We start from the raw sequence: 19,784 nt of genomic DNA on the forward strand, positions 1-19,784 counted from the left end.
AGTTACTGAAATGGATCTGGACAGTGCTGGTCTGTTGTTCCAAGAAGAACACTGATAGAATCTCGTAAAATATCCTCCCTGTAATCATGTCTGTTTCGCCAGCATCACATCCAGACAGTCTTTGATAAGAAGATGAAGTATTCAATCAAAGATCAGGGAATTAAATTCTTAAGTCAATAATCCCATACATTGTGGCCTTTAATAATGAACTGGCATAATGCTTTCAAATATAACATGCATAAATAATGCTCGTTTTCAACAAAGTAGTCAAAACAAATTGAACGTCAATTGAACTCTTCTTAGTTGTTTTAATAAACTGTTCACTTCAGTTATAAATAATAGATTAGAAACATTTTTAGTTTGGTTAAGTTTTGTTGGACACTCAGCAATTTTTAAAAATTGAACAGTCCGCTTTTGATTGTGTGTAATATAATTAAAGGCTTTTCCATGAGGATCATTTCAACGCTTTTACTTGGTAATACACAAATGTGTATATTCTTAAGTAAAAACATTCGAAAAAATGTAGAAATAATGTAGAAATGTATTTATAATGAAGAATAATAAAGAAAGCTGATAATGTACGTAACTCAGACTTAAAGATTTGTCCCCTGGCCTATATCTGTTCTTTAAAGCTGTCAAAACTAACTAAAGGCATATTATTTATTTCTGTAAAATATGTTCCAACCACAAAAACAGAGAGACATATTGAATAATAAACATGGACTGTCAGAAGTTTCTACTTTGTTAACATCAAAAAAGTCGATCATTTTTAATTATAAATAAAACAAAAGCATTGACTGCTTAAGTTTGAGTTTATCAGTGTAACATACGTCTTCGTGAATTATATTTGAATGAATCCGAAGCTGATACGGATATAAATTTATTGGAAGAAAGCTAAGTGGATAACTTAGTCTAAAATTTCGAATTAATCTGCTTTAGTTTTTTTAGATAAAGCACATATAAAAACTTCTAACATTTTATAGGACAATTGAATGATAATAAATATACGAATATTGTTTATAGACTGACAGTCAGTCAGAAAATCTAAAGAAGTAATACATCTGTCAAGCCAACTTAAGGTCAAGGGCAAACAATATCAAATCTTTTAGCCTCTTGTTAAGTTCTCCTGTTCACGACTACCTTATATCTGTTATTGGCTATTCTTTATGTACACGAAACTTTGCCTTTAGACAATCTGTCTGAAGTACCCAGTTATGTTGGCTAACGCGCAAAGTCACATTTAAAGAACATATGCTTGGCACTTCCTTTAAGTGTCTACTTAGCTTATTATAGCCTGTAACCTTAGAACGATATTTATGAAATTGGCTTAAATATCTCGATCATTGGAATAATGTGCAGATGGAATAGGTCAGAGACGGCTGCTCAATGCCACATTTGAAGGTTCGGAGCATCCAAAAGATCTTCATTCAACTTTTCTACAGTTGATAGGTTATCTGGATCATGTGCATATAGAATATGCTTTATTTCTGAATAAAATGACACATGTACAGATTAAACTTTTTTCTCTAAGTTTTTATCAATTTTAACGCAACTTCTTTTTCGTTTTTACGACATCATTTTAGTTGTTAAGAATATGTAAACTGGATATTAAAACACTAGATTATATTAAATCGCAAATTTGTTTTTTGTGTGATTGGGATATTGAGACAATGTGTCATTATGGTCAATTTATTTGCCTTTTGCTAAACTTAAAGTTACCTTTCTACAGCAGCTGTCTCAAAGAAACATATACTACTGCAAATCTGCCGAAAATCATCATTATAGTCACATCGTTCGCAACTCGTACACTATGGTCATGTATATCACTATGGCGTCACATAATGACAGTGTAGCAGTTCAGCATATAGTCATACAGTTTTATGATAGATCTCGAAAGTATGAAAAAAACAACAAAGGCAATATATATCTTACAAAAAAAGATTTAAAATGATACTAAAATGATATTTGCATTTTTTCTTGTACAAACTCCATATTATTCCAGATTATCCATTAAGTTTGTATTAGATGTAATATAAACACATAAAAAAAATAAGTTATATGCTTCGAAAATACTTTTTGACTTTATACCATGAATCAGTACCTAAAAGTGCGAACCAATAACTCGTATAGATATTTTGACTTCCAATTGTTGACTCAGAAATATATTTAATTTTATACTTATTGGTATTTACAAAGTATAATATATTTTTTACAAAGTATAATATTTTTTCGAGAAAGGTTAGAAAATCAATGTATCACCGTCCGTTTGTATTGTTTTTGGAAACCATTCATTACGCACATCCTGTTTTGTCTTTAATGTGTTTGACAGAAAAGGAAAATGGGAAATATGATCGTTGAAGCGAATGGAGCCCTACATGCTGTTTGATGACAGTATGCCATTCAACAGTTATATATAAAGGAACTTAAACTGCACATGAAACAAGCTTTTATCCAATACCTTATTTATTAAGTGTGCGTTTATCGGTTCATTTATTTCAATATAATAATCAAATACAGCTACCATCTGATAGCAATTTCACGGCTGAACAGTGAGTGCCCTTAGTATATTTGCTCACGCAAACGTCTGCAGACTTTAAAACACCATATGTTCTCTTAAATTGTCGTCATTGTATCATTAATCCTTGATAACAGTGTATTTCCTCTTTAAAAAGATACGCGTTACACTTAAAGTATCGACTATATTCAACAGTGTGAAATAACAAATATAATAAAGATGTAGTTCAATTACAAATGAAAATATATGACAAACGTGAACAAATCCCACATAATCTTAATAACATATACATACATATGTATGGGCCGCGCAATGTAAAAAAGGGGGTTTGATGAATGTGCGTAAAGTGTCGTCCTAGATAAGAATGTGCAGTCCGCTTTTCGTTTAAAGAAAGTATTTTATGAGCGAAAATCAAGTTTAGGCGGAAAGAGTCGTCCCTGATTAACCTGTGCGTACTGCACGGGCTAATCTGGGACGGCACTTTACGCACATGCATTAAACCCCTTTTTCACAAAGGACGGCTCATATGTAAACTTAGACACGGAAACATGTGTTTGAATGTCGGTATAGGTTGACCGATGTGAACAAATATGAATGTAAATGTACCTGTTTTAAATATTTATAAATGCCACCAAACTATTGAACTTTTAATTAAGTTATGGGGGTTTTCTGCCAACGAAACCCCATGTGTTATCCAAGTGGCTATGCGACACACTCCTTAAACAACGAATATGTCATTTGATAAGCTGAATAATTGAACTGATACACCCTTTGTAAGTTTATTTCTATTAAGAGGTCAATAAAACTAAAACGCACGAATTCTGACGTGGCAGCGTCAACTGTCCTTTATTTTTCTGCGAAAACAATTAATGAGATTTGGTGGCAAAAATAATTATTATAATCGTGCAATACATATAAATTTTAATAAAATACGGTTGGTTTGTTACCATAGACAATAGAAGTATAGTCAGATAGATTATCACTTTATGTGCATATTAAAACTGGAGATTGCAACAAGTTTCAGAATGTGTATCCGGATACTAATAGCGTCCAACATCAGGAGTCATATTTGACTTTTTAGCAACGTTCAATAATAAATAAATTGCGTTTAGATAACTGTACATGCAATACTACTAATGAATTTGTATCGATCAAATTACGTAAATTCGCAACAAAATGAAAGGCGATGTACTAGCGTTATCACAACATCACTAAAGTTTGCAACATCAAGTTATAGCTCCTGTCATCATATGCATATATTTCAAACAGCGTGTATAAACGTAAGTGCGAGGCGTTTTTGAACTTTTCATACATTTGATTTTGTACAAAATACATCATTTCATCAAATTGACGTCTTAACGGGTATTGCATTTGGTAAGTGTGGGTGCGTTCGTTTTTATAAACCTGTCAATTAAGTTAATGTAACCCAATTCATATTTCAATAACGCGGGTTATTGGCTTTAACCGTGTGGTATTTTGTATACTATAAGCCGTATATTGCGTCCATATGCTTCGTTTACTTATAAATACACATAAAGACAGTGATGGTTATTATATGTTTAATGTGCTTAATTGTATTGTGTTTATTAAACTATTCCGAATGCAAGCAGGATGAATTCATATCAATGCTTGAAACATCGATCCTTAGATTTTCTAATAGGCAGAGAGCCAGCTATTGTCACGAAGTGCGCATCTTATTGGAATAATAGACTGTAACACGTTGTTTTATACATTCCTGGTCTTGTATCTGGCGTGTGAAAACACTATCTGCCTTTAATCCGTTAATCGCATGTTTATTACTAGCTACATTTTAGCTACCTATTTTATTACACAGCGGAGGTCAAGTCAGTGTGGATTTTATCAATAAAGTTGAAAATCAGTTCATATGCCTAATAAACGAGGAATATTGTGTTGTTATTTGTAATTATTTGTCTTTTTTATATAACCCCATTGGTGCAAAAAGGTACCATGTGATATTGAAATTACAAGGCACATGGTACCTTTCTGCACCAACGGGACGAATTATACGAATCGTCGTATAACGAGTAACTGCCAAAATATATATAAAGAATTATCCGGATAATCTCGATACATGAACCATCCCATGAGCTCCGATGACGACGCACGCTGCTTGTAAATAAACAAGAGCGTGATCACAAGTAATACCGTTTGTGGGTTCACATTAAGCACGACCTGTGCGGCTCTTTCTGAAAGCTCGATCTGCAGTCAGGTATTGCTTTTTGGAAATACTATTAAGTCTCGGCATAATGTAATTTACCATTCAGATGAATTCTTTCTACGGCTTTTGACGTCTATTGCGACGACTTTCCATAATGAAAGCGATGAAGTACTGAAGGTGTTCGCTCTTGCATAATCTTAGACGCAATGATTTTTCAAAATAAGTTTATAGCTTTTTATCGCAAATTTGAAATGAACACAACCCATTCAAATTTATAAACAGTGTGTCTTAGCGCACAGGTCGAGATGGGTTTGCACTGTTTATCATTCTATTTATGTTATAGAGATAACGTTTTAATCAAATAATATTATACGATATATTTTGATGGTGAAGAAATAAAACTGCGTGTTAAACAACTATAAATATACGATATATATCGATGGTGAATAACGAAAACTGGGTGTAAATGAGAAACGTAGAAACGTAAATAATCAAATTTTATTTTAAAGTCAACATTTACGCCGAATATCCTTTTAATAGATATTTCTTATTAAATTTAGTATTGTTTTATTCGGTTTTAGCGATTATAGAGCTTTTTTGTCGTTGTCTTTAGTATACCTGTAGTTATTGGTGAACTCATGTTCAACGTTTTATAAATTGAGAACTGTGTATACTATTGCGTTGTTATCACCGGTGAAATTGAGAACACAAGAACGTTTTCCCGACATATCAGATTTAACCACGCTGTACTAGCAAGCACTATCGACGAGGTTGCGCAGCAGATGCGTGATAGTGTATTTGACCCTCCATATTTCTTGTTAATCAGCAGTAGTTTTATTTTCTCGTATCTATTAATAGCCTCAGATTTCGAATGAATTGTGCTGCGCAAAATACTACGTGATTAAGACACAGCAATCAGTTGACTATTTTAATAATTCATAAGCATTCTCTTCTGAGACACAAATAATTTAAAAAAATGGTGTCTTCAATATATGCTCAGTTCAAAAAATATTCCATTTAACACGATATCCACACTATTTGTCCATTTGTGAATTCATATATTGGAAGAACTGACACCTTTGACATAAATGGCGAACTCGTTCTCGGCGCAAGATGCGGCAGTTATCAGGTTGTTCGTTGTTAGCAAATCAAAAAAGCGAACAGCTAAAAAACCTAGTCAGATATTTGGCGTTCAAAAACAAATTGTGCATAGATGTAAATAAAATAATGCAATATTGATAGCTAAAATACAAAAGTGGAGTTAACTTAATATTTTTAAATTGGGGAATCCACTTTGGTCCGTTTAAAGTTAATACGAGCAAATTTGGGGTTTACTTGAAACAGCAAACTTGAAAAATATCATCTGTGTGTTCTTAAGGTATTACCATGATACTTATTGTTATTACAAAAAGAAAACATGTTTCATCGATAAATTTTGATGCTTATGTACTTGTTTTGTACGATTGTTTAGGTATATTTATGTCAGTTTAGATTAGAGATGCAGAAAAAAAACGAATACAATTGTTACACGATGTAAAAATCGCTTTAAAATGCATAATAATTTTAAATACCGAATTTCCCGATACAATAAAGACGTGAAACGTGATGTCTAATAAGTAAATAGTGTTATTTAATAAATTATTTATAAAAAATAGTGTATAAATTTTGATGTATTGTATTGAAATAAAAGTGAATTTTGTATACAAGGCCAGTGATCAAGCTTGAATGTAATAAGCAAATATGTTCTGTGTTATTTTTTTTTTAATTGAGGACACAAACTTTACCCGTGTCATTAATTAAAAATACTGAATATGTTAACACAAATCGCTGTTGTTACATATGATTATGTATGCAAGAAATTCAAATTCGATTCCTAAGTACAATTGGCTTCTTCAGTACAACTTTATTGCGTGGTTTCCACCATTTTAACTAACACACAACGATTGTACTATACATTTTTCTTTGAATATCATGTATTATCAAACAGTTTTCAGTAGCAATTTTACTTTTGTGGTTTTAATAGGATATCATGCAAAACAAAATACGCTTAACCGTTTATTCTACTTTAACACCTCAAACGACTCAGCAAAATTAGGTTAAGGTTTTCTTGAAATAGAAGAATTATTGTTTGGCGACCAAGTTAAAGCCAGGACGCTTAATATTCTGCGCATAGAATACCTGATTTAAATATGCATTTATTGAACTATTTCAAACCGAGGCCATCATTTCCTTTGTACTCGTAATTTTTAAATCACCTGATTCCATCAAGTGTACCTAAAGGTGTTACTATAAACTGCGTCTCCCATATTATTAAAAGGCAGTAAAATGTGAATGATTCCTAATTGATGCTGATATTCATGGTATCACACTTTTTATTTCAGCAAGAACGTTTGTTAAATTTATGTAATACTTCACGATTATAAAAACTATTGACATGGTATTATATGTACACTTTAAGACACACGTGTTATCAGATAATTATGAGTCACGCTCTGGTCTTACTTTAGAAAATAGAAAGACATTTGATTAACAAAACACTGCTTTATAGTTTCATAACATGGATTTATCTAATACTCATGATCCTCAACTAAAGGCAATGTTCAATATCTAATGTATTTATATTTAGTAAAGCGAAAAAAGAAATTTACATTTAACGATAAATAAATATAAATATTAAATGACATAATGAGATAAAGGACTCATTATGAACGTATTATCAGTATTAAAAAATAAACCTGAAATACAGCCATTCTCTTTATTTAGTTTTCTAGACGGGAAGCGAAATCGATGATTATGAATAGATCTCAATTTCCTTTTTAAGAACGGGAATAATATGTTATTGTTAAATGTAATTTACACTAATTGAAATTAATAATCTATGCCAATCTTTTCACTCTAATGACATAATTAACAGAGCGTCGTGGCAAATGATGACAAGATAATGAGAACAGTAAGTTCGAAAAGGCTATCAGATATGTGTGAGTGAGTACGAATAATACATTTACAAGAGTTTTCAATGACATTTCATTAATAATGAATGTTATATCTTGTTAGTTGAAGATTAGGTTTAGAGTTTTAAACTAAGAGCACACTATCTTTAACTTGTCTGTATAGTTTAAATAAATTCGAAAGACTATGGCTCGTATTTTCGGTTCGCTCGAAGTCGCATCGAGGCACCCATTTTTACTGCTCTATTTTCATAGAATTTTCTATTGCTGACTCGACTTTGCCAGAGTCAAATTATCGGACAGCTGGAGCTTTTTTCGAAGAACCGGTTATCATTTTTACATCTTCTTTTGTTTGTTTTGCTCAAACTTGCTTCGAGTCTCATAAACTTGTAAATCGATTAGGAACGCTTGAGTAATGCCACGCAAAATATACATCAAAGCTGGTGAAATTGCGAAGCTCGACTAAATCGTAAAATGATTCAAGTACAAATATGACATCATGAAACAAGAGGGAGAGGTTTTGCTCTTATCGTCCAAGTAAGAAGGCAACAACGCAGCAAACCCAACACCAAAGACGTCCTTTGAGTAAACCTTTGAGAAATACATACAATCTGGAAATATGTAGACGAGTTCGAAGACTCGCATCATCAGAAAAGTCAACTGGATAGCATTGAACAATTATTCACACAAACTGACATCATGCATCTTAGTGCTGTTTATTACATGTACCCGTAAATGTGCTTCGTAAGAACGAGCTGATCTATTATACTTTGAAACTGTTTTGTTTGTTTGATGTATGTGTTACTTTGTGCAACTATTTATTTATAAAACTGTTATATAAATATCTGCTGCTAATTTATTCTTACGCCGAAATTAAAATGGAATTTAGACAATATGAATAATATTCCACTGCAGATGTAGCACTGTTTCAGACAAAGGTAAGTAACACATTTTGCTGGAATTTTGTTTGTGTCGGTCCCCGCGAGTTCCAGTCATCTTGTTTCGATTGTAAACTGCAAACAATTGACGTCAATTATTAGTAAGCTGAAGTATAATTTGCAATACAAAATTAATTACGATAAAAATAGCCAGTAGTTCTTCAACGTCAAGGATTTACATGGAACTTTACCAAGTAACGTTCTCTCGGGTCTCAAATATAATGACCATTTTGTCGAGTTATTAGTTATAATTATTAAACGTACGATGAGAGAAGAAAAGGGAATATCCCACACACCATGATTTTCAAAGCTTAATTTTATTAAAAAGAATTAAGGTTATAAAGCGAATTTTAATTGTTATACTGAATTTATATTGTGCATTCCCCTCAACTACAACCAGCAGAACCCAGATCGTAAAATAAATACCCTCTATTTCTCCTTGAGCTTCACTTAACAAGGTATAATTGTATCGAATGTTTTCCATCATTTATATATTTTTTCCAAAACAGATAAAACTTTGATGACTACAAAAACTGGCATAAGTGCACATAATAAGTACACATGTAATTTAGTCAATTTGCTTTTACATGTTTGATAATATAAGTTGGTATTTATTCCTTTTATATTTGTTAACATTATGACACTAATAACAACAAGAAATATGCGATTATTGTGGCAAGCATTCGGTTCTCTAATCTTGTTTGAATATTCCCACACTGCTGGTGAACGGGTCTGATAATTCCCCTATAAACAGGCGATCCGTCTATGCCCAATAATTATCGAGGTATAGCCCTTGAGAGTTGTTTGCAAAGTTATTTACTAATAAACATAACGAACGCTTACAACATTGGACTGCTGCTAATGACATTTTAAGAGACTTACAGTTCGGTTTCAAGCCGGGCTATAGTACAGTAGACGCAATATTTGTCCTTCAGTCATTGATTAAAAGCCATATAAACAATAAACAAAAACTATTTTGTTGTTTTGTTGATTATTTGACTTAACGGATCGTATGTATCTCTGATTTAAGCTAATTTAGTCTGGTATCGATGGTAGATTGTTGTCGTGTTTTCTATCTGTGTATTATCAGATTAAATTGGGTGTTAAACATATCAATAGTATTTCAGATTTTGTTTGTTCCGACATAGGTTTATTACAAGGTGAGATATGTTCGCCGATAATGTTTTCATTATTCTTAAATGATACAGAGTTGCACATACAGGCTGATATAAATGCGAACATTACTTTTGATCAATTATCAATCTACCTTCTATTGTTCGCCGACGCCGCAGTATTGATCTCTGAATCCGCTGATGGATCACAATCTTCCCTGAACAATTTGCTTGAGTTCTGCACGAAGTGGAATATAATTATCAATGTTGACAAGACAAACATTGTCATCTTTCATAAAGGCAGATTACAAAAGAGGTAAAACTGGGTTTATAAATGAGTGAGATACAGTTCTGTACTTCTAGTACCACCAACATCCAAATTCAAATGCTCTGTATGCCGCAGAAAGTCGAGGTTTATGTCAATATTTACGAATTAATAAATATTTCTTAAAATTGTTCAACTAAAATTCACCCAACAGTATTTTAAGAAATATTATTCGTAGACATTATAAATAAGCACGTGATTTCCCTCACTCCCATTCATGGACAGCAAACGTTCGAAAACTTTTGCAAGAGTCAGGTTTTAATGACGTGTGGATATATCCAGATGCAGTTAATGCTAACAGCTATATTGTTATGTTTCGGAATAGATTACATGATGTGTTTCAAAATGGCGAACTGATGTTAAAGACACTTCATTATTATTTCTTTACAAGAAATTGAAACCCATTTTTGAAAGATTCATTTACTTGGACAAATTTAACATTTAAATTTAGAAACAAAATAGCCAAAATAAGAGATTCAAATTAATAGAAACTGGTAGGCACCAAACATTCCAAGAAATGAAAGATTGTATCAATTGTGTACACTGAATAACATTGAAGATGAGCATCCTTTTGTTTTGATATTCCCTTTGGATGATAATTTCAGAAATACAATTACATACATGATGTTTACCGAAGAAGACCAAGTATGTTGAATGTTTTACAATTATTAAATCTATACTGATTCCTCTAATTTCCGTATTAAAGCATTTAAACTTAAAGCCGAAAATATATAGAGAATATTTTACCCAAGAATTGAAATTGTGTGTATATATATATATATATATATATATATATATATATATATATATATGTGTGTGTAATATAACTGCATATTTTTTGCTCAATCAATTACGGATTACGGATCTTGTTTAACTACTTTATTTCCTTAATAGAGTGTGTATGTTTAATGCTAAAGCATCAGATTCTACGAATGATACCAGAGATCTTGAAGTTGTGTTCTCCATGGATGCGAACCGATGGAGTTCGCGCACATGAGGCCAACTCCAAAGGGAGGTCCAGTCAAGCTATGCGCTGTGTTTTTAGTTCAATTATAAGAAAACTATTTCTATAGTGTATTCCTTATGGAGCACATAACAGTATTAGTTTATCCATATGTAGAATATTAGTTTCACTCTCACTGTACATAAAAGACATAATTATTAACGTGCGTTCGTTCAATCGGTCGTACGTTCCTTCGTTTGTTCGTTCATTCGTTCGTTCGGTCGTTACATTGTATGTTATTGAAGTTATTAATGAAATTATGTGTTATGTATTCACTTCCTTTTTATTTATTTAAGAAATCTTACTCTCACTTTTGAGTGCTACAAACATCGCCATCATCATAATATGAGTCGTTTTAGCATATTAATGACACTGTTGATTGTCTTATAAATCATAATAAAAATATTTAAGAAAATATATTTCTATTTCATCAAACATATAACAGATTTGGGATCCTCTATGGGGGATGTGGTATATCCGTACATGATAAGTGTGACACGACAACAACTTTTTTAAGAACTACCTACGGTATTGAGTTAGATAAATATAATTATGTTTTTAAATTATTATGCATATTTAACGGCAGTCAAATTTGTCTAGTTTTCAAATATATTTTTATGTTATGCACTTAAAAAGGTTTAAGTCATATCTTTAAGAAAGCGGATACTTTATATAATTGCTATTGAAGATTCTATATGAATAACCTCACATTTTAAATCTCGGTTAAAAAAAATCTAGGTAGAAAAAATTGTTTTGTAAATATAAAAGTATAGTGGTATTTCTAAAACCTCAATGCAATAATGTTTTAACTATTAAGATAGTGCCTTTTTTGTTTAAACTTTTTAGGATAACTACTGGTAGCAAAAGGCGGATATAACCAGTTTATAAAAAGTTTGTAATATTAACTTTCCTCGAAAAACTGTTCAAGCATTACGCTCAATTTGGTCTAAACATAATTGGCGCGTAATCGTATTTTTAGACGCTAGATATTGCGTCATGAAAAAGCTGCTATGCGAGTCACATCGATTGTCGGTACGTCTTTGGCATACTATGAAAATAACAACGTTCATTGGCCTTTATCGAACACATAATTGTAAACTCGTGTATAAGAAGTCATATTATAAGCAGTAAATGACTAGAAGGTAATGACAGCGCAGTTACAACAGCAATGCAAATGCGGTATATATTAAATGGACACCTCATATATTTTCGCAAATAATAATACAATATTTGGAAAATAACAACAAAGTAATATCCAGATCTTCTTGTATTGACTTTATCGTGCCAATGGAACAGGAGGCGGCCTGTTATGAAACCTCTTAAATATTTTTAATGTGCCTGCCTGTACAGTCCCACTTTAATAATATGTTCATAACAATATCCTGGGTGAAGTGTAGCTGTAGCACCACCACAATTGCAAAGGTTACTGTGTACGTATTCTTCGACATTACCAGGACGAGCGGAGACAAGGAATCGCGTGCCAGGGTCCATTTACTTAATAATTTGCTCACTATCAGTAACAATCATCCGGAATAATTTTTAGGCACGAAGATAGTGTAATCGAATTTCAGCATACTTTTATTTTATTAACATTTGAATGCTATTGTGTATTGATGATTAATTTGTTTTAAATACGTTTCGTGATAAAGCACGACGTCGATAGTTTTTTTCATACGTACGTTATCTTAATACAATACATATTTGAACTAAATACAAATGAGACTGAAGTTTGTTGAGTATTGCAGCTACAACAAAAGGAGTAATTGAATGTTAACAAATGATTTTTTTTATGATAAATCCTTGCTTGTATATGAAAACAAATTATGAATAAGCAGAAGTTTATAATTATTTGTTGATGTTATTGCTTCTACTGTAGCAATCGAGCATTGTCGGCATAACATTAAAAATTAATCATACAAGGGGTAATTTCAAGTTTTCTTTTAATACTTTACATATCAAACTCAGTGTATTTGCAGTAATGTTTTTCGATATGAGCTTTAGTAAAATGATAAATATTGTCAGCACAACATACAGCAAACCAAATTAGCGTATCAAAGTGGTTCTTATTTAAGGGCAATAAGAATACTTCACATTAAGCACCCGAGCAATCAGGAACTAGTCGATGTATAACTATTGTACATTCGGTTCAATATTCCCGTTAAATATCTGTGCATTGATATCCAATGAGTTCAGCTACATGTAGAATATATAATTATAATAATGTCACTCTTATCTATTAAATGAATAGGTCCTTGTTAAAAGCATACTACGTGAAAATGAACTACATTCGCTCTTTCTTAGACAATAACATAATATAAGCTAAACAGTTGTATTAATAGTGTGAGGCCAGACAAAGAACGTTTCTTATAATCAAATAAAGACAATTAAAATTCACAGTTATACTAGTAACTTAAACTTAAACCATTCAAAGCATTCGTCCAATGTTGATCCCGAGTGTCCCACACGGAAATACGATACTGACATGTCTCAATGACTTATATTCTATAGCTTCTATCACCCAAAGTGCAATCGACATGCTTCATTAATCTTCAACAGCGATGTAATAACCATTAGTGTTCAAACACTCAATCGATGGTCATGTGTTGGTCTATAAAATAATATCAATGTGGTCTAATGTCATGCACTATATTGCTAATCCTACAAATTTGAGTCTGTTTCTATTGCAACAATTTCCATTACAAGTGATTGCCAGTACTGGTAAGTTTGATGGGTTTAGCGTACGTTATTGGAATAGTTGGATCCAAATCGGTATTAAATTTGAAAGCGATTTATACAAAATGTGATTGTTATGAAGTATACACAATCATGTTCACGCCATAGCCCACCCCTTATACCTCAATAAAAAGACTGAGATTTACATCAATATAACTAAAATCAAATAACGTGTAATAACGCTATGTTAAAAATTCACAACAACTTGGAGGACTGGGCTTTCGATACTTTATAAAACATATTTTGAGTCGAGCCCCAAACAGCGGACATACTTCCTTAATGGCGTTTATACAAGCTTTACGACTTATTCAATTATTTCATTCTGCAATCGGTAAATGTATTGCTTATTAATACTGACTAAAATATATCTGTTAGCTCTAAGACATAATTCGTTCTTTATCCTACGATCATGAACACAATAATTTCTGATACCATGAACAATTAGGAATTGCTTTCATCACATATCTGTGCAATAAACAATTCACTTCTTTAAGCTAAATCACTCAAATTGCAAACACCAAAGTGATATATCTATACGAATAAAACATGGCCTCACACACATGACTCTGTCAATCTATTTTCGAGTACGGAGTATGTACAGAAATGAAAATTTAACGTTAATACACTTAAACACGCTGTGTTACACTCTTATAGAATCAAAAAGTCATCAATGTATGTCATTTCGTCTAAAACAAAATCCAAAAATACAACTTGCATTATCTAACTGAACGCAACGCAGATGAATAACATGAACATATTATTTAGACCTAATACAATTTAAACAAGTAACACGGAAAAGGTGACTGTCTTTAAAAGAGAGCACAACTAACGACGTTGCAGCCAATGCCACGCTAAATGTGGTGACACAAAATGCATTACTTCTGGTCACGTGCTTGCCTAATCAGAAGCAGTATTTGTGAACAGATCTCGTGGGATTTACAAACATTATTATAACAAAATGAATAATTTCTAGCGTTACATTTGAGACAAACACATGATTGGCATTTGTGTATTCCATTTTAAAAACAGGTATTAAATGAGAACTGCATAACAGTAATCAGTACTTGTAAGTTTTGTCTATTGTAGGAATAATGCAACTTCAAAATAATTTTTTTTCGTAACCATCCACGAGTTACGTGTAAGGTAACGGGTTCATTACAAAAATAACACAGCGACAAAAATACAGACAACGCTTAACATAAACATAATGAAAACAGGAGTAGAAGTTAATAGACATTGGGTTAAAAAATAAAATGTTTTACTTAAAGTTTGATGTTATAGGCGCGATCTCTTGGACGAATGGTGGGGTACTGAAGCGGCACATCAGCTATGATTAGTTTTTTAGTATTCACTTCGCTCGATTAGGTCGAGGGCTTATCGTATTGCTCATTTTCTTATTTAAAAATATCTATATGCGTTATAGCATAGAATATTTATAATAATTAGTAAACATTAATGTTCATGCGTTAGTACTAAGTAATTCAACCTATATGAATTACATGACTGCATATGTTCTCATTACTTTGTATTTTTAAATACATATTTTAACATTTATTTTTTACGTGTTCATACCAGATCGTTTATGTTGAGTTTTACTCGATATGTTCGACGGGCGAATGCTAAACGCCTATCAACACTTAACCCGACGTCTTGATCTACCATACTAACCTTTCTGTACAAGCATACAAAGGATCACCGGTAAACCAGATTTATAGGAGAACGAAAGAAAATGCCTATTTCTTAAATCACAGATTTTTCATAGACATTCATATGCCATAATGTAACAATATATATTTGTACATTTTCAAATGAAAAAATATATCTTCGGTGTGATGTATTATTTTATGCTACCAATTTTAGTACGTATGCGAACACATATGTATTTGATACTTTCTTAAAGTACATGCATTATATTTTTTAGCCGTTAATGTGTATATACTTACGAATAGGTGAAAGGGACATTGCGTAATATCCGACACGACCTGACATTGGCAGTCATCTATTCTAACCATCATAGCGACTCGTTCATCTTTAAGAGTGGGCCATTGTCTTAAGCATACCGATTGTACAACATCCAGATACACTTCGGTGTCTTTAACGACCTTGGATCTGAACATTAGATAGCTAGAAAACAGTTTCTAATTGAAATAGATTGTAATGCCTTTGCAAAGGTCCCCCATGACTTCAATGGTAGTCGTAAAGATGATTGCAGCTTTAACATATTATATTTGGAACATATTTAGGTATCGTTTAATTTATTCTGTTGTATGTATTCATACTCGAACGGGACAGTTACTATATATTTTAATAATTAGTTATAAATAAACATACATTGCTAATTTTCGTATTTTTTAATAAATAAACCAGCGATCCGACATAACATATAACTAACACACTTTACGACAAACAAAGTGCACACAAGTAATTATTATAATAATTTTGCTCATGAAACAATATTTTGATTATATAGTGATTAAGTTATTGAAATCGAGCATTTCGGCAAATGAATTATATCTTGTTAGATTAAAAACGTTTACCAAACAAACGCTTTTTGTGTCAGAAAAATGCTCATCCATTTCTCTTGCAACATATTATTGCGTTCAAATGCAATTTAAATGTTCCGAACAGAAAATCTAAAGTAAATTGCACTTGCATAGAAAAGAGATGTAATGCTGATATAAATGTGAGCATGTAGTCATTTGGGAAAACAAATTGTGATTATGGTGGGTGTAATAGCCCATTTAGTGTTAATTGATGTAATCTGGGAAATCATCTGCCTGACACTGAAGATCGGAAACCATCGTGGATCTTTCAAGTGCTTTGAAGTTCAAATAAACACTTGGGAGTCACTTGCATGAGGTGGGGCCTGTGTGTCACATGCCAATTAACTAGTCTTTTGTTATCAGGTGATAGTAATGGGTCCTTATTATTGTATGCCATTGACAAGTTCGTTGGTATGATTGGCGGATTAGCTGGACCGAATAACCGTCAACAAGTGTTTGAAAAAACGAAGCCAATTGCCAATTTCGAAAAAGCTGGATACGTTTAAAGAAGCACATTTGTGTAATTGTAAATGTTGTTATGATGTAAACCATATTTTATGGTGTTATTCGTTTCATTGTTTTTTTTTCTAAATAAAAAGATATGCTGTTGTTTTTTTTACAAACATCAATTTAAAATTATAAACTCTGCGTTTCTTTGCTATTAAAACGCAAAGATACCGGTTTTTATGTCAATGTAAGCATAACAATTTCTACAGCAAGTTAAACTATATCAGACAATTATGCCAATGAATTTAACACATTTAAATTGATACATATGAAATAATAGTCATCTTTTAATTTTGTTTATTTTCTTTGATCCGGATCCGCTGTGTGATGGCTGCATAGTATGCAACACCCCTGAAAAACACTTCATACACAATTGGTAATAAAGTTGTGAACAATTAGCGCTAATCATAACTATTCTAAATAAACGAAGTCAACACGCAAATTATATTCTGATAAATTGTAGTCATTAAACTGAAACATTAACTGACTGTCAATGAAAAATCTATTACAGTATTTTGTGTTTAAATCTAAAATGATTTTATATCACTGAATATACAAACACCGATATTATATTGCATATCTTAGGAGATAAAACAGCCCATTTTAGACTTGAACATTTTGAAATTATTTCTCGGACAACAATGCATATTGCATACGAAGGATCATTGACTCATCCCAGTTGCTATTTAAAGTTCGGGTGGCTTATTGTCAACACACCTCCTCACATTTCAAAAAAATAAGGTTGGTGTTTTATGTGTGAGCATAAGCTTGATAATCTTGAAATGCGGGGTTAAATTTAATTTGTGCTTCAAATATTTCTGTTCGATGTTTGATTTAAACCAACGTAGTATAAGGCTCTCAAGAAAACCTCAAAGACGATCCTATTAATATCGCTGTCATTTCGCGATACAAAATGCTCGTTTATATTTTTTGTGCCTCAATATTTTTCATGTGAAATTCCGGCAACGATAAACTACATTTATGAGTAAAATCGCGCAGCTTCGGGCAGCTTCGGAAGCACGTCGTAGTTCTCATGAATACGTCGATCTTCCGATGCTGAACGGAGCCAGTCTCGCGTACAATCGTAAATGTTCGGATATCGAGGCGGGATATTAACATGGAATATATACCATACCGCATCATGGCATACGAATATCCTCTTGCGATGTTTCTGTCTGTTCGTCTCTTGTCCGCTCATCAGAACATAATATGTGCATGACAGTTCTCTGTGTATATCATTAAAAAGATTTCGTGAAACTAAACTCAAATGATAAGCTTATTGAGAAGATGTACTAAATGCATGAGCAACTCATGCTGGATAAAGATCAATCTAACACATATAGTTCATAATAGGATCTCCATTCCTTGTCCAACATATCTTATTTACAGTTTGAATATATTTCATGAATCAATAATCAAAAGGTCATGCTAATCATCACATGCCGACTGAACGTAAAAGTCATTATTAAGGACAAACGACGTAACATCCATACTGTCGATCCATATGCCCTATACCCGTCTAATGGTTTGGTCATAATGACGATGCGCAAAAGACATACGTATCTGACAATATATTTCTCACATTTAAAGGGCAAATATTTCGCCGTCTATTTACGGTCCGCGCTTCAACTTGTTTTAATGAAACGTAGCTCCCATTCGTAAGTAATGAAGATGTGCAGCAGACATGGAGCATTCATCAAACTGAAATATCAGTCTCACATGTAAACGATGAAATTTAGAACTTACATTGCTTTTTCTTGTTCAATCCATAGCGCTTTTTTAAATTATAATAAGCAGACACACAGTCCGATGCTCTAGCTCTCATTATCTTCAACTGATTTAGGGGCATGATGCACATTAATAACCATATACGTAGTTGTCTAACTTCTAGATAATTAAGTATATAATAATGTACTTATATTATAGTTATATATAATTGTGCACCAACATATTGGGCGGATGCGTTATGTTAAGTATAATGTGTATTGCCTTATTGACTTATGGGCTGACCTCCAGCAAAACGAATGGCTGTTAAATTTCAACATAAAATACTAACCCTAAATTTTCGTAATTTTAAAGTTTGTGTCGATACAATTTGCATTGAATTCAACTTTAAAATGACGCTAACATACCATATAAACCTTATATATTGCTACAGCATTCTTTCATTGTAAATATATTGCCTTTTATTTGATAAATATTGTGTAATTTGTTGTAAAATATCGCTCTCAAAGAAACATATTTTATTGCAAATATCTTTAAAATCTGCATTTATGCCAACTTTATAGTCACAGCGCCCGTAAAACGTTCAAAAGTGTCCATTATAATTGAACATTATAGCGTTGCATTCTGGCACTGTTTGATTAGGTAAAACGCAGAATAATTCATTAGATAAGCAAAGTGTATAGGATCAAAACTGAATCATGAATAGCGCTTGTAATTGTGTTTTATTTCTTTGGAAAAAAAAACGCGAAATCATTATTTGAAGCAACACAAAAAATTTCAGTTTATATATCGATGGGTTTGGTTTGAATTACATTGGCTAGTTTCTCGGAATCTAGCACATATCAATATTTAATATATTTCAGTAAGGTTTCGCTCGAAAGTATTTACATGTCGGCGAATCAATTAATTTCCGCACACCAATCCATTTAAAATCATGAGAGCGGTTGCGATAAAATAATACTACGGTATATTACATTTTTGCGTAGCACTTTAAATGGTTCACATTCTAGTTACAGAAACTACAAGGCTATGTTACACTAGGCTAGATTAGTCGGGCGACCATTCCAAACCCTGCGCTACCATATGTGGAAGATAGGGAGAGGCTGGGGGCCTAGGACGAAGATATTCGAGAGCCTAATTATATACATTACCTCCTCCGTGTAGCACTTAATAAGTCAATATTGAAAGCCATGAACTGTTACTATAGATATAAAACATGGACATAATTATCTGCCATCCAAGTTCATGCGTATCAC

Source organism: Dreissena polymorpha, chromosome 4 (genome assembly GCF_020536995.1).
Source record: "Dreissena polymorpha isolate Duluth1 chromosome 4, UMN_Dpol_1.0, whole genome shotgun sequence".
NCBI classification, from domain to species: Eukaryota; Metazoa; Mollusca; class Bivalvia; order Myida; family Dreissenidae; genus Dreissena; species Dreissena polymorpha.